At 34.9% G+C, this 14,989-nt stretch overlaps 1 long non-coding RNA gene across 1 annotated transcript in view; it reads right to left on the reverse strand.

Moving 5' to 3' along the window:
- The window catches only part of LOC122645699, a 17,993-nt gene extending 13,722 nt beyond the window's left edge, over window positions 1-4,271 (reverse strand). Inside the window, exons 1-2 of the long non-coding RNA XR_006330504.1 lie at window positions 4,261-4,271; window positions 4,182-4,192 (exon numbers count right to left, since the gene is read on the reverse strand). This is a non-coding gene — a long non-coding RNA (uncharacterized LOC122645699). The remainder of the gene's footprint in view (window positions 1-4,181; window positions 4,193-4,260) is intronic.
- Window positions 4,272-14,989: the final 10,718 nt, after the last annotated feature.

Raw genomic sequence — 14,989 nt, forward strand, 5'->3', positions numbered from 1 at the left:
TGAGGGTTTTTTGGCCTTTTTTTATTTCATGAAAATATGTGGCCTCCTTTTACATATGATAAGGATCAAGGATATTTTCAACTTTTAAACATGACTAAGTCTCTCACAAAGTGGCTCAGTACACAGATTCCCCATCAAGATTAATAGGGTCCAAACAGCCAGAAACCTCAGGGCCAACTATAACCTGGTTGGACCAACAAAGAACCTGGTTAACAGAGTCGATCTTTAAAGGAAAATGTAAACAAGGTTCCATGGGTTTGACAAACCAAATAATAATCAATGGGTATGCCTTGTAATAACAAGTAAACAACCATGTCTCATAAGCTTGTCTTCAGGGGTGAAAAGAATAATATTCCTTGCTGGCATTGTAGTTGTCTTCTTATCAACTTATTAGATGGGTTTTTCCTCTCTCTCTCTCTATTATTACTTGAACATAAATTATGTTACTTTATCATAGATAGCATAAGATTGCTTTAATCTATAAAGAGGTATTGAAGAGTTCTAGATGATGATGAGCTGGTCTTTGAGAGTTATCTCTTCTATATATCCTTCCTAGCAATATACACATCAATTTTATGGGAAGGACAATAAAAGAGGATTAAAAAGAAAGAATATTATCAGCAGTGACAACATGAGAGACATATGGATGGAATCAATTTGTGTTTTCAAAAAAACAATGATATCCAACACACAATGTGAAAACTAATTATCAATTGGTGAGACCCATTTGAGACAAGACAATCACAGAATATTGTGTTTGGAAACATCTCAATCCCAACAAAATTCCTCACTAAGGTCCCTCTTGGCTTATTCCCTCCTCTTAATTTTCCATTCATCTTCTGTCCTTATCTCCCATCTATTGGAAACTATTCATAACATGACCAGAGAGACAGAGAGACAGAGAGAGAGAGAGAGAGAGAGAGAGAGAAGCTTAGGTGAAATTTCCTTCTTTTGGGGGGGGGGGGGTCATGATCTTATGTTCTAGTGATCTCATTTTATGCTTCCTTAATGGTGGCTTGCCTCTTCAAACAATGTTTATATTTTAAAAAGCTCATGAAGTAAGTTTACCCTTTTTTAGAAGGTGAAAGAAGTCATTCAATGTTCCTCATGTCCATAATGGTCAATCACTCATACCCTTCAAATTCCTATCTCCCATTTAAAACATAAAAGGGAAAAAAAAAGTTATATTCCCATTAAAACACTGTTCAATAGGTGGCCACTTTTTTTTTCAAGTTTAAGGGCAAATGCAGAAGTTGGGAATAAGTATGTAGTGATGAAGCACAACAGTGCCATAGAATGCTCAAGAAGCATGAAGACCTCTTGTTCAAAAGAAGGAAAACAGCCCTTATTGTACTAATAAGGGTATTTTGGTCATTCCATGTCAGAATTGATAAGTGTCTCCCTAATCCTTCCCTAACAATGACACAACAAAATGGAACACAATCTGGCATACTTAACTCCCATGGGCCATCTGATAGATTGATCAACCATTGAAATCCATTCTTTTAAGACCTCCTTCAATCCCTTGAAATCTCTATTCTCTACCATAGATTTTAATATTCTTAATACTCAAACCAGGGTAGTTGCCATGACAGTCCCAACCATTTACCCCTAACTCAATTAATATATATCCCTCCTAAATGAGTGCAATTTGCATCCAAACAATTCTTCTTTCATGTAAGAGCTTAAGAATCTATGAATTTTTATTTCGACTAATCATGTTATTTAATAAGATTATGAGCACAAAGAAAATGCCAAATGAATGAAGGATAAGCATTCTGATTCCGATTTATAAAAATAAATGTGATATTCAGAGTTGGTTACAACTATAGAGATATAAAACTGATGAATCATACTATAAAATATGGAGGGTAAGAATCTACATAACCAACCCCATTTAGTTGGGATAAGTTTGAGTTGAATTGAATTGACTTGTACAATGCCTCTTTTATAGATGCATCAGTTACCAAAAAATGTTGAGCTATAAGCCATATATCATATGTGGGTTTTCAATTATTTCATACAATTTATATACAATATTTTTCAATCGATCCATATGATACTTACATATGCTTTTTAAATATATCTATAGAGTCCACATATAGTCCGTGATGTGGCATTGTAACGGTGCTTAGACAAGAAGGTAGACCAATTGCCTTCTATAAGAAAAAATTGAATGAGGTTCGAAAGATATATTCGACCTATGATGTCAAATTTTATGCTATTGTCCAGGCCTTGCGACAATGGAGACACTATTTGATTCAAAGGAGTTTGTTATATATCTGTATACATATTCCTTTTTTCTTTTTTTTTTTAAATCTTCTTTATCATAAGTTCACCTCCCTCAATTAATGTCCAAGACCTATATTCATCACGTTATTAAATTTTTATTAAATTATATATATTATACTTCATAAAAAAGGGTGAACAGTACCTCCTTTAGCATTGATAAAAAAAGTCTTTACATGATCATTATCATCATTACAGATGCAAGGGTGATTTGGTTTTTATGCACAAGCAAGTCCTTCTCGAGAAAGAGATACAAAGATCAGTTTGTGTCATGTTGTCGTCATCACCGGGGGAGACAAAATTCAACGTCTACACTAAGGAACGGTGAGGCATGGTTTCTCGGCTGAAATGGTTACTTTCCCTAGTCATATTCAGGATGATCTTCAGTTTGATGCATTGAGTAGGTCTAGATTTTGTTTTATCTAGGGAGTGGGGTAAGGTCTTCCTGCTGATGGCATTGCCAAAGGTAGGACTTCATTCCCCAGATTTATGTTTTTGTATTCGTCTAGGTATGCCTAGACGTTAATCTTGTACATTCTCATTTTTTTTCCTTACCTAGACGTTAATCTTGTAAATTCTCATTTTTTTTTCCTTAATTGATTATTCATGGACCTTCTAGCAAAAAAAATTTTGTTATCTCATTTCTAATCATATTAATGTCTCTCTTACAGTCTCACTTTCCTTGTTCGACCTCTTTATCAGTATATGATTTCAAGGTATCTTTTTTTTAAGTTCTATCACCTTATCCTAGGGCAAATAAGCTCACATTTCATACGATCATGTGTAATAAGACACATCCATACCACTAATTTATGTTTTATGGTTAGGCTTTCCCCTGGTATAAGCTTACAGTCCTCACATAACAATCTATCGGACCTTCTAATTAGGAAGAGATCTACTTGGCTACTATGATGCCCACTTTTAAAGGAAACTTTGTTCTTCTCTCTTTTCAAAGTAAGTATTTACAATGGATAAATCATAAACCATAACAAAATCTAAAACTGAGATCCCCTCCTCATTCCTCTGTCCAAAATCATATCCTCCATGTAGACCTTCATAACCTTTACGATCTCTCCCAATATGTCAATTCAAGTCACCCCCTATAATAATCTTTTCTCCTTGACTAAAACTTTGCACTAATCCATTCATGTGTTCTCAAATTTGTAACTTACTACTTTCATCCACTGCTACTTGGGGTGCATAAGAGCTAATTATATTCACAACCTATTTCTCCAACACAAACTTGATGGATAAATCCTATCTCCAAATCTTTTAACATCCACCACATTATTCTTTACATCTTTATCCACTACTATGCCCATTCCACTTATATATATAACTTTTATCCCCGTATACCAAAGTTTAAAATTGTCCAACTCCATAGCTTTTTTTACCTTTCCATCTTGTCTTTTGAATACAGGCTATGTTAATCCTTCTTCTTCTCATAATACCAATTCTAGACTCTTATCCAAAAGATCCAATGATCTAAGATGCTAATGTAATCCTATGCTTTTCAATTTGTTTCTTTACCTGCACTCGTCCACGGGGCAAGAATCTTTGTTTACTTGTCACTGCATCTGACTGCCCTCGATACGACGCATTGCTTACAAGGGATGCCCTAGCTAACCTTTGCTAACTTTTCATTACACCCAGATCATAGTGTAGCTCATCGCTTATTCTGATGGGGAATACCCTAGCATAACGTTGATAATATAAGATTCTAGGATTCATGATAAAAGATTTGGCTAGGGTTTTTTAGGGTGTCAGATTGCTGATCTGACACACCAAGACTGAAGTTTTTCAAGTACTAATTGCCGATCTGATGCATCAACCCTCCTCCTTTATCCAGGCTTGGGACCAGTAGCAAATGTCGGCGGAGTTTTGCTTAAGACCTTTGTTATTCCTTGTAATCTTAAGTAAAGCCACTTTAATGCATAAGTCATTTTAGGGTGTCCCTCCTCTCCCCCCCACCCCCTTTTTCTTACGTTCCACTTTTTTCAGCCATTTACCTTATTACATAGGATGCTGCCGCCTCATAATGATAGCAACTACTTAAAACTAATAGTTTCTTATAATAAACAAAATCTCTTCCTAATGATTATTAGTTATAAATATCTTATTAGCAGCTTACATTGTTCCTTTCCATCTTTTAATTGAGAAGGTTAATTAGTGCAAGATTGTTACTCATTATAACACTAAATTACATAAAAACAAAGAATTAAGCCAGATCTTATGGCTTAGCCATGCTAGAAATATAGGGCTAGCTGAGGCCCTTGGAACCTTGTGGGGCCAATCAGGCCTGACCCAGCCCAGCCCTAAATTGGTCATCCAAATTTCTTCTTCTTATTCTTTTTCTCCTCTCTAATCCTAAAAAACCCTGCCATTGCCAGCTTGATGGCAATAATCGCCAATGAGAGTGGGACCCACTTTCAAGTGGAGGATCAGAGAATCAATCAGTATCTCTTTCTTGACGTATGCCACGTGGCATGCATTTTTGTGGGGTTTTTGTCTTTTATACTCTCACATGGGACAACCCTAGACGATGGTCACTCGAAGAAGAAGAAGAAAGGTTTTAATAGGGATTTAATAGGGTTTTAAAGGAAAGCATCTGATCAGTGACAGAGCTTTTGCTTTCTTTCTCAGCTTTGACGTTTTTTTGTTTTTTTTAAAAAAAAAAAAATTATGACCGTCATGATGACGTTTCTTGTGTTTGAATGGTCTTGGTTGGAGCGTTCTCTGCCGGGGAATCTTATTAACGGGCGTTTTAACGGCAATATCGCACTAGTGGACAACTAGCTTACACGTGTAAAAACCTTTTTTATTTATTTTTGTCTTTTTTATAAGGGGGGGGGGGGAAGGGAGGGAGATGCGTGATGTCATGATATACTTGCACGAGGAAGAGGAAGAGGTCTGACATAGGAAGCTTTTGCTTTTAAGAGAGCAGAGAGCAGAGAGAACTGGATCGAGTGGCTGAGATTGGAGGAAGGTGGTGGAACCCACCACATATGCACTCGAGTCTTTCTTTGTAGTATCGTGTGGTGGTGGGGATGGCACGTGCGAGATTCCTTTCGGTAAAAGATTATACAGAGAAGATGCCCCCTCCTAATCTGAGTTGGGAAAGTTGGGATTTTTAGGATAAATAAAGTCAATATGAAGCCAACTGTTTGACTTTCTTTGACTTTTTATGTTTTAACAAAGTGAAAAGGTTCCTTTTTTTCTACTTTTGTTGCTTTGGCTGTTGAGAGAGAGAGAGAGAGAGAGAGACTGACTCCCTAATTGTGGTTTACTTTTTCTTCTTTTCTCATATTGTTGATTAATCATTAATTATTTTATTAATCCTTTTGCTTTCTCATGGTTAGAAAAAAGTATAACAAGGCATATTTGGAAGAACAAAAAACTAGAGGATAATGCACATTTAGGATACTTAATTGATCCATATTTTTTTATATATATTAAAAAAAAAAAAGTGATTGTCTGGGTGGATCAAAAAATTGAAAATCGAAAATCAACTTTTTACTATTTCAATTTCTGATGGAATAGAATTAAAGGTAATCAAAATGAAACAAATGAAGCTATAAATCACATCATGTTTTCATGAATTTAGTGAATCTATTTAGGGTAAGAGATTGTTGTTTGATCGTGTGGCTTCTGCACCAGCACAAGGGGCGAATGAGAACGTGCAAAAGGGCATCAACATGAAAGGGATTTTTTATGTCATAAGGAGTAAAACAATAATTTTTTGTACTCCTATGCTGGGCACAGGATCCATGCGACCAGACAATGTTCTTTCTACTATATTTATTATTGTGAACGTTTTCTTTTGAAATTAATTTAGGTAGTTTCAAGTTGGGTAAATTGAATATTATCACTAAAAAAACAAAAATAGCAATTAGTTCTTTTTAATTTTAATATTTATTTTTAAAAATTTTTTTAGTATTTTATGGGTATTTTTATGGTTGCCTAAGCAATTTTAAACCTTAACATCCCACCTAAAAAAAAATATTTCAAAATAAAACAATGTTTTGAAATTTGCCAAAAGTTTGGAAAATTTCAATTTCATGTAAGGGGAACTGAAATCAAAGTTTGGATTTTGTTTGATTAAATATCTAAATCCTGACATATGCTTGAATCCATACTTTACATATATCTAGATCTTTGATTAGATATTATTCTACATTTATGGAACCAAGTCAGAGCTTGACCAATTTTCTACATTTTCATTAGTTTATTTCTTTGAAGTGCCCTCGGCATGGAGACACAACTTATATGCACCAGTGCCCATAATTAAAGGGTGAGGCTCCAATTTTATTTTTCCTTTTTTATTAAAAAAAAGGGTGTACCCAGTGCATAAGGCTTCCGCCACTGCAAGGTCTAGGGAGGGTCATATTGTACGCAATCTTACCCCTGCTTTCACAAAGAGGCGGTTTTCTTTTTTCTATCTCGTTGATTTTTTCTAGTATACATTTCATGTTTTACCAGATTACTGTCCTGCCCGATCTAAAATAGGATAGTGTCTATCCCTCCTCCACATTTTCATGTTATATATACTAGTTGTAAGGCATGTATAGTTCTTGTCAAAACCTATTCTTTCCAATCCTGATTTATTATATTCTTTATTATTATTATTATTATTATTTTTTGGAGGGGGGGTGTATGGTGTTTAATTGTTAAATGTTGTTTGCTTATTCTTTTGAGCTTATTACAAATTCCACATAGCAAACCCATGATTTTGTTTCACATGATTTTCATTTTTCTTAACACAACAAACTTTACAAACTGGATATGTAATATAGAAAAGACATCCTTTTGGGTCATTAAGAATAAGAACTAGAGTTTGTCATGGAATTTCTGGAAATTTTTTGTTTAAAAGAGTAATTTATAAAGGTTTATTGGATAAAATTCATTATTAGTGTTTTAACATTAAATCATAGACTCTTTCAATTTTTATTTTGTGGAGATTCAAAAAATATTTGAATCCATCCTTTAGCTTCCTAAGCCAAAGAGGAAACAAGGGCAATCTTTTGCAATTTTTGAATTTGAAAAAATTGTTTCTAGAAACTTATACAAACCAAAAAGGCTGGTTATCCAATTCATATTCATAAGCATAATTATTTTATCCTTTACATGGTTGATCATAATTTATCTCAGAAAAGGATGTTGTGTTACCTAGCTTTATGGATCGAGCTCATTAAGCTTTTAGTCAGTCATTTTCATAGGTTGCCTTCAAGATTTTTAATTTGTCCTAATTAAGCATTTACTTGAGAAGATGATGATATTGCAAATCTTTTTTTGGTGAAAGACAAAAGTTGCTTAAGATCCTTCCACGATCGCAATAGCAATAGTTTCAACCTTTTAAGACGATAAGCATACCTCTTTCCTTCACTAGTACAAATTAAAAAGAAACGACAATAATAACTTAGCCTTATCCCAACTACATGCGTAGAAAGATCTTAAACGCAAGAATCTTCTTGAACAACAACAACTTAGCCTTATCCCAACTAAATGGATCGACTACATGGATCCTAACGAACAAAATGAACACAACAACAACAAGAAATCAGTCTTAATCACAGTAACCAGAGTCAGCAACGCGGATCCTTTTCCTCCAAACAGTTCTATTCGACGTCATACTTGGAGCAAGACGTAAGAATCTTTGAAATTACTAATATTTTTTATACAAAAACTACAAATCCATGGCTTTATGTGGTTAGTTGTAATAAATTACTTCTTTGTATTTATCAAGTCTCCACTTTAGATTTATAACTTCAACCATATTATTTGTGACAACAACTTTCGGTGGTCATACCATGATGAACTCTTAATTAGTTGTTTCTTTATTTTCTGATTGTTTTCAATTATTTCTAACTATCTCTTTCAATCCCATTCTATTTCTCAAATGCATTTTCTCTTGGTCTTCATTAATTAATGTTAAAATCTTTGGAATTCTATCATCATTTTATAGACATTTATTTCTTCCCAAATTAGAAGATTTTTATTCATTATAGACTTGTGAAGGCAATATGTGGAGGATTGTAAACTGTATTACACAAGAATCTTTTGATCTTTATCCCCTCCAGTTTCTTGTCCGGTCCAGTTCCTCAGTGCCCCTAATAAGATGGACGCAATAACTACCCTACCCCTGCCCGAACACTCTGCTTGGGTGGGGTCCATCCCCCCTATTAAAATTTTCCACTCAATTCAAAAGAAAATAAGTAATTTGATGGATGCAGGTGAAAAGCAAGATTTAGAAAGGTAAGTAGTCACTTGAATGGTCATCCTCAAAACAACTCAATGAAACTCAATAAGCCTTATCCCAACTACTTTTTTTCTTTCTTTTAAACAATCTTTAATTAATAATTATATAAATTCAAATCCCATGATGTTAACTATTCACTTGTAATATCTTGTCTGACAATGTTGTTATTTTCTTTCTTAGTCAATCACTTGTTGGACCTCTCTTTCATTGCTCAATGTATTTATACCTTTATTTATTTCTTAAAGACCATTTTGTTTTCTTGAGTTTTTTCTTTCTTCTCCTTTTATAACTTCTTAAGGAATTATTGAATATGCTTTGATTTATTTTTAGGTTTGTAGAACCTTTCTTTTTTATATTTATCTATCCTTTCTCATGCCTAAGCTCAAATTTTATTAAATTATTAGAAATAGAAATATAAAAATAGTTGGTGATTTTCCTACTTCGTTCTTCCTCTTCTCACTTTTTTTTATTTAAAACAATCAATTAGTCAAACTATATATAGTTTCCCATAAATATTACAGATAAGGGATCAGTCAAACATTTGATTCTTAGTTCACACTATTGGTGGGTTTAATTTCTATAGAGTATTGTTCTATGACCTAATGGGTACATTTCAAATGTTTAGATTCTAGAATTTTTTTTGTTTTTTGATAAGTAAATGAAAAAAAGAAAAAGAAAAAAGCCTATCACCTAGAACCCCTCTAAAACAGGTTTAAAGAGAGAAATGAGAGGCCTCTGACAAAAATAGGACAGGCCCCGCATCAACAAATGTACTAAAAACAAGAAAGTTACAATCGATAGTAGATAATGAAATCAGCATCTCCTTAACCAATTTACAAAATTCCTCTGAGAAGTCAACCGACTGGAGAATATTTCGAATTAGTTAATCTTTATACAATAACTTGACTTGATAACTTTTCGCTTGTTATTTATTAGAGTTGGATTTTTTTTCTTTTCTTAATTGGCAATAGAGTGGTGGATATACATGTACAACCATTGGGTCGAGGAATATATACCTTACATGCATAAATAAATTTTTTTTTGGGAGGAAGAACTTAGTTTACTTGTTCAAAAAGGATAATCTTTAAATATCCAATAATTAGTAATAAACACTCACTTTAATATCTCATAGACTACAAATTAACTGCTAGAATTTGATACTTTGGCATGTACTCAATTCAATAAGAATGTATATTGCGTCTCTCCAATATGATACGATACATCTGATAAAATCACCTTTCTGATACGATATTCGATACCAATGCTTTAAACCTTGGGTGCAGGGGATGCTGTGCAGGATTCTTTTTCCTATAAATAAATAAATGAATAGCCTAATATGATGCAAAATTATTATTTATACATTTCAATAATCATTATCTATGTAGATACGCAGATGTATATATCAAAGGAAGTGGCTTACTTATGCTGTGTGGACCCTGCTCGGATCATTTCTATCTCTTTCTTCTTTTTAAGTTTGGTCTCCTTTAGCCTAGATGGCATGTAATCATTATATATTATTATTTAGTTTTTAAATGTTTGTATAATAAATCTCTACTCATCCATACTATTTATAAAATTGTATTGAGATTAGAGGACATCCTTATTGAATACAATCAATATCATTATCACCAGCCTATACTTTGCTTATTTAAATATTAAAAAGCTTTTATGCAGGATGGTAGCTCAACTCTATTTTGTATTTAAATATGAATCCATAACAGATTCATTAATTGCAGTTAGGGCATCAGTAGTAATTTTTTTTTTAACCTTAAGAAGTTAGTTTGATATCTAATCAAAACCTAGCTACATATTGCAAAGACAGTTTGAGAGTATGTATTGTTCTGTTTTTCCCCAACATTTAAGCTTCCAATGAAAGAAAATCCCCCACCCCTTTTTAATGCATAAACTTTTTACTTGACAGCTATTTGGTTTATTATTTATCATATCATGAAAACATGGAGCCAGGGGGGGACGGATCTTTATCCCCTCCAGTTCCCTGCCCGGCCCAACTCCCCAATGCTTCTAATAGGGGGCGCAATGACCACCCTTCCCCTACCCGGGTGGAGTCCACCCCCCTTATTAGAGGTATTGGGCTGGGCAGGGATCTGGCTCTCCTCCAACCGTGGCGGGAGCTGGAGAATCCAACCCAACAAAAACAAGGGGGTATGGTCATTTCACAGGGGGTCCACTTGGGTCCTACCTGTGAAATGACCAAAACCCCCTCTTGTTTTGCTGGACTGGACCCTCCAACTTCCACCATGATAGGAGAAGATCGAGCCAAATTGGCCGGGCAGGGAACTCGAGAAGATAATTTTCCCACGGAACATCCAACCCTACCCATTAACCCAAAGATGAGAAGCACATAAACTCTCTCCTTAAATTAAAGGTAAAACCAATGTACCCAAATAAAAATTAAGTCATACAGTTAGGCTGTTAATGAGCCTAGTAAAAAAGAGGAACATAGCTAGCCAGTAGTACTTTAATCCTTTTATTTTATATATTCAAATACCCTTCAGTTATGTTCACGAATCCATATGTTCATGCACGTCAATAGGTATTTCAACCAATACTGGATCTCTACCATTTAGTTTAAAGATTTGGGAAGGAAGATGGAAGAAGGGAGAATCTCTTCACCCATTGCTTAAGATAAGGGTAAAATAGTCATTTCATCTCCGGTTTAAAACCCACATCATCATGTAATGTTTACTTGCCAATGGATTGTTAAATTTGTATTTTTTTGAAAATAGAAGGGGTGTATAAGTGTGTTTTTTGAAATTTCAAGTTTATTATTATTTTACGCAAAGTACAGAGGGTGTATGCGTAATTTTCCCATTAGTTAATGATCATGGATCTCAAGTTTAGAACCGATTAGCTTATTAGTCAAGTTCCAATCCTGACCTCTTAGGACTGGAACCATTAAGATACTAGACCGATAGCCTAGAATCAAACCAATTGACACCTTTGGGTGTTGTATTGTTTATCCTGTTTGAATGGGTTAGAGTGGGTGTGTGTCATTTGGTAGTCGGGGTGAAACAGGGTCAGGTTGGGCTGAGTTATCTCAGCCTAGGCCAATCTTGTCGGGCTCAACCTAACCCATCTCGACTCTGATTGACCCTGATCGTATTTGGTTGGGCTGAGTTGACCCTGATTGACCCTTATTTTTGTAAGGACCTAGTCGATCTTGAATTCTTGATTGACCAGTCTCATGTGATTGGGTATTGGTTTGTTTCATATTTAATTAACTATTAGACTTTTCTTTGGGTTAAAAAACTTGGTTCAATCTTAAATTTTTTTAAATACTTTTGTTCAATAGATAATTAATATTTTTATTAGATAAACCAATATATAATTAGATATTGAACAAAAATTACAAAATATAATCAATAAATTGTAAAACATAACTTAACACAAGACCGAACTGGACTGAGATTAACTAGAGGGCTCAACCCTTATCTAGTCAGACCCTAACCCCGGACTTGAGGACATCTTCCTAGCTTGCCTCTCAATCTCTCTCTGAATATATTTAGGATTATTCTTTCATCTTTTTATTTTTTATATTTGGGGTTTTTCCTAAAGGGAAGGAACGTTGGCTTTTCAGACTCCGACACTACCCATCACACAGGTTGTCAGCTTCTCCTTTTTTTCTCTCTCTCACTTTCATGACTCAAAGAAAACACCACCCAACAAGGCAAAAAGAAAAAAAAAAAAATTCAATAAATTTCATAAACAAACAAACACCTCGTCTCTTAATTTTGGAGATAAGAGTGAAGGAATAAGTGAGAGTGAGAAGGATATAGAGAGAGAGAGAGAGATCTTCTCACAATGTTTTTTTTTTTTTTTGTTTGGCAAGGGGATTTTAATTAGTGTTTTAACGAAGCCGTATACATACCCACTTTCATGCAGTCCTTAGAATACAAACAAACATAAACCAGACAAATACATCAGTTTCACAGTGTAAGAGCAGTTCCATTACCTCCACCACCCCCATCATCAAATTATTGATCCTCACTGATTCCCTCGGCAACCAAACATTCACCTCTCTCTCTCTCTCTCACACACACACACACTCATTAAAATAATAGAAATAAATAAACAGAAAGATAGAGATGGGAACAGTTTTCTGTCCAGGAGTGTGACCTACGTCAGTACTCTTATGTGTCTATCTCTCTCTTCCTTGAAACAAGGGAGATAGATGTGTCTTTTCTACTAGGAAGGAGAGAGATAGACTCATGGGAATGCTTATATAGGCCATACTCCCGGACAGAGAACTTTCTCCTGACATATATTTACTACTTATGATTCCTTTGTAGTTGCATTCTAGGTGCTGTGGCTGAGATCTTCCTTCTCCGATCAGGTTCGATCCTACACATAATAGAATCAAAGGGTAGAACAAGGGTTCCGGGAGAGGATTCTCCGATACCTAAGTCAAATCTCAGAGCAAATTCATCAGTTAATGGGACCAGGGATGGGAAGTTCGATTCTAGAGCTCGTAGGCCTTAACCACTCCCAAAAATGAATTGTAGATGCTTACCTTCTTCTCTTATTCTGCCTTCTTATATATAACGTTGTCTTCTCTTACCCCTTATCTGAGGGTTGTGCATCCTTCAAGTTAAACGAGGGATCTTAGCAGGAATTGTTAATCGAATTTGTCAGTGATGTCAGTGATTATGCCTTTGGCCAGCCACGTGTAAAGTTCTTTGTGCACTCTTCAGGCGTAAGACTGTGGTTCGGGTTCAATCGGATCCTTATTCCTTAGACCGTTACCTGGTTCAACCTTTTTACACGTGTTTTCGTGACATTGGTGAATATATTTTGTATGTATCACTAGGTCACCCAGTTGCATCTTTCTATTATATAAAACTAGAGTTTATAAAATTAAGAGAGAGAGAGAGAGAGAGATTTAGTTTAGGGGAAGTTATAGATTAGTTTAAGAGTGGATGATTAGATTCGGGATCGAGAACGCTTGGGTTGGATGATTGCCAAAGACATTCTCTTTTGAAGCTGCATGTGTTGAGAATCCACTTCCCATCATCTCCCCATTCCTTCCAACATATAAACAAATCAAGATAACCTACTTTTCTTTCTTTCCTCATTAATAAATTAATAACACAAACAAAAACTGGGTTTTGCTTTCTCACTTTCCATCTCTCTCTCTCTCTCTTTTCTTTTTCTAATCTTTTTTGGCATTTTGACCTATTGTGTTAATTATCCATAGTTAAAAAACAGTTTCTATTATTTTCTGTTTCTATTTTTAATCCCCTTTTTTGTTTTTTAAACTTAGGGACTGGTGGGTTACCATTTAAATCAACTTATGTGTGAAGAGAGGGTGATGAGGTGTAATAAGAATTATGGTATGGGTATCGGATGGATGGGTCCATTTCTTTTTGAACCCGGCAGCCACCAAACAAGAAGCCACATTTTTTTTTGTGTCGGAGGTCCTTCCCTGCTAGATTCCTTCTTTATTATCTCACAGGAAATGATTTTATGCTGCAAACCTGCAACCCATCACTCTACAGAACCTGTCCCTTTTGTCTTAACCATGAGACAAAGTAGACTAGCTACTCATCCAGTTCATCTAATTAATAGTCTTTGTTCAGATCTATGGAAGTAAATCTCGGTCGAAACTAATCTAAATCTTTGAATTCTTTCGGTTTCAAACCTGATTGAAAGGAAAGGAAACTCAAGATTGAAATTCAAGTTTCGGGTCAAAACCCAGTATCGAAACCTCAAAATGAGATCCAGCATTGTCTTGATTTCAGGCCTGACCAAACTAGATCTTAGAATGAGATCTCGATCCTTGCTTCTGAGGAGGATCATCATCATGATGAACCATAAATGGATGGATTCGGCACTTCTCTATAGAGGGCATCGCCCAATGAATATCATCGAGATATGTGCGACACAGCCCAACCATTGAATGCTTCATTATTGGGCACTCATTGGGCGATGCACTCAAGGAGAGGAGCCTAATCCTAAATGGATGGCCTTGATTAATGAAGAAATGGGCTCATTAGGAGCATAATAGATTCTAAACTAGGCTATCAATAATTTTTTAAACCCTTCTACATGTATGTTTGTACAAGTCCAAATGTAGGATCAATATAATAATATGTAAAAAAGGCAAAGAGAAGTTGGATTCTTAGTGTGTGTATGAGAGAGAAAAAGAGAGAGAGAGAGAGGGTAGGTGGGGCTTGACTCTCTCTAAGCAATATATATGGATTGTGGGAAGAAAAACAAAAAAGAAAAGTAAATTGAAGATGAAATTACCATAACACCCTTGAAAATGACGAAACATACTTGAGTTTTTACCTTTTGGAAAGCTGCCCCATATCTAATTAATTAGGTTACTGTACAGTCATTAAGAAGGTCAATTTGGCAAATAAAATTTACTTTACAGTAAGCCTAGAGAGAGAGAGAAGAAAGAAAGAAAGAAAGAGGGAAGGA

This window comes from Telopea speciosissima, chromosome 11 (genome assembly GCF_018873765.1).
Source record: "Telopea speciosissima isolate NSW1024214 ecotype Mountain lineage chromosome 11, Tspe_v1, whole genome shotgun sequence".
Taxonomy (NCBI): Eukaryota; Viridiplantae; Streptophyta; class Magnoliopsida; order Proteales; family Proteaceae; genus Telopea; species Telopea speciosissima.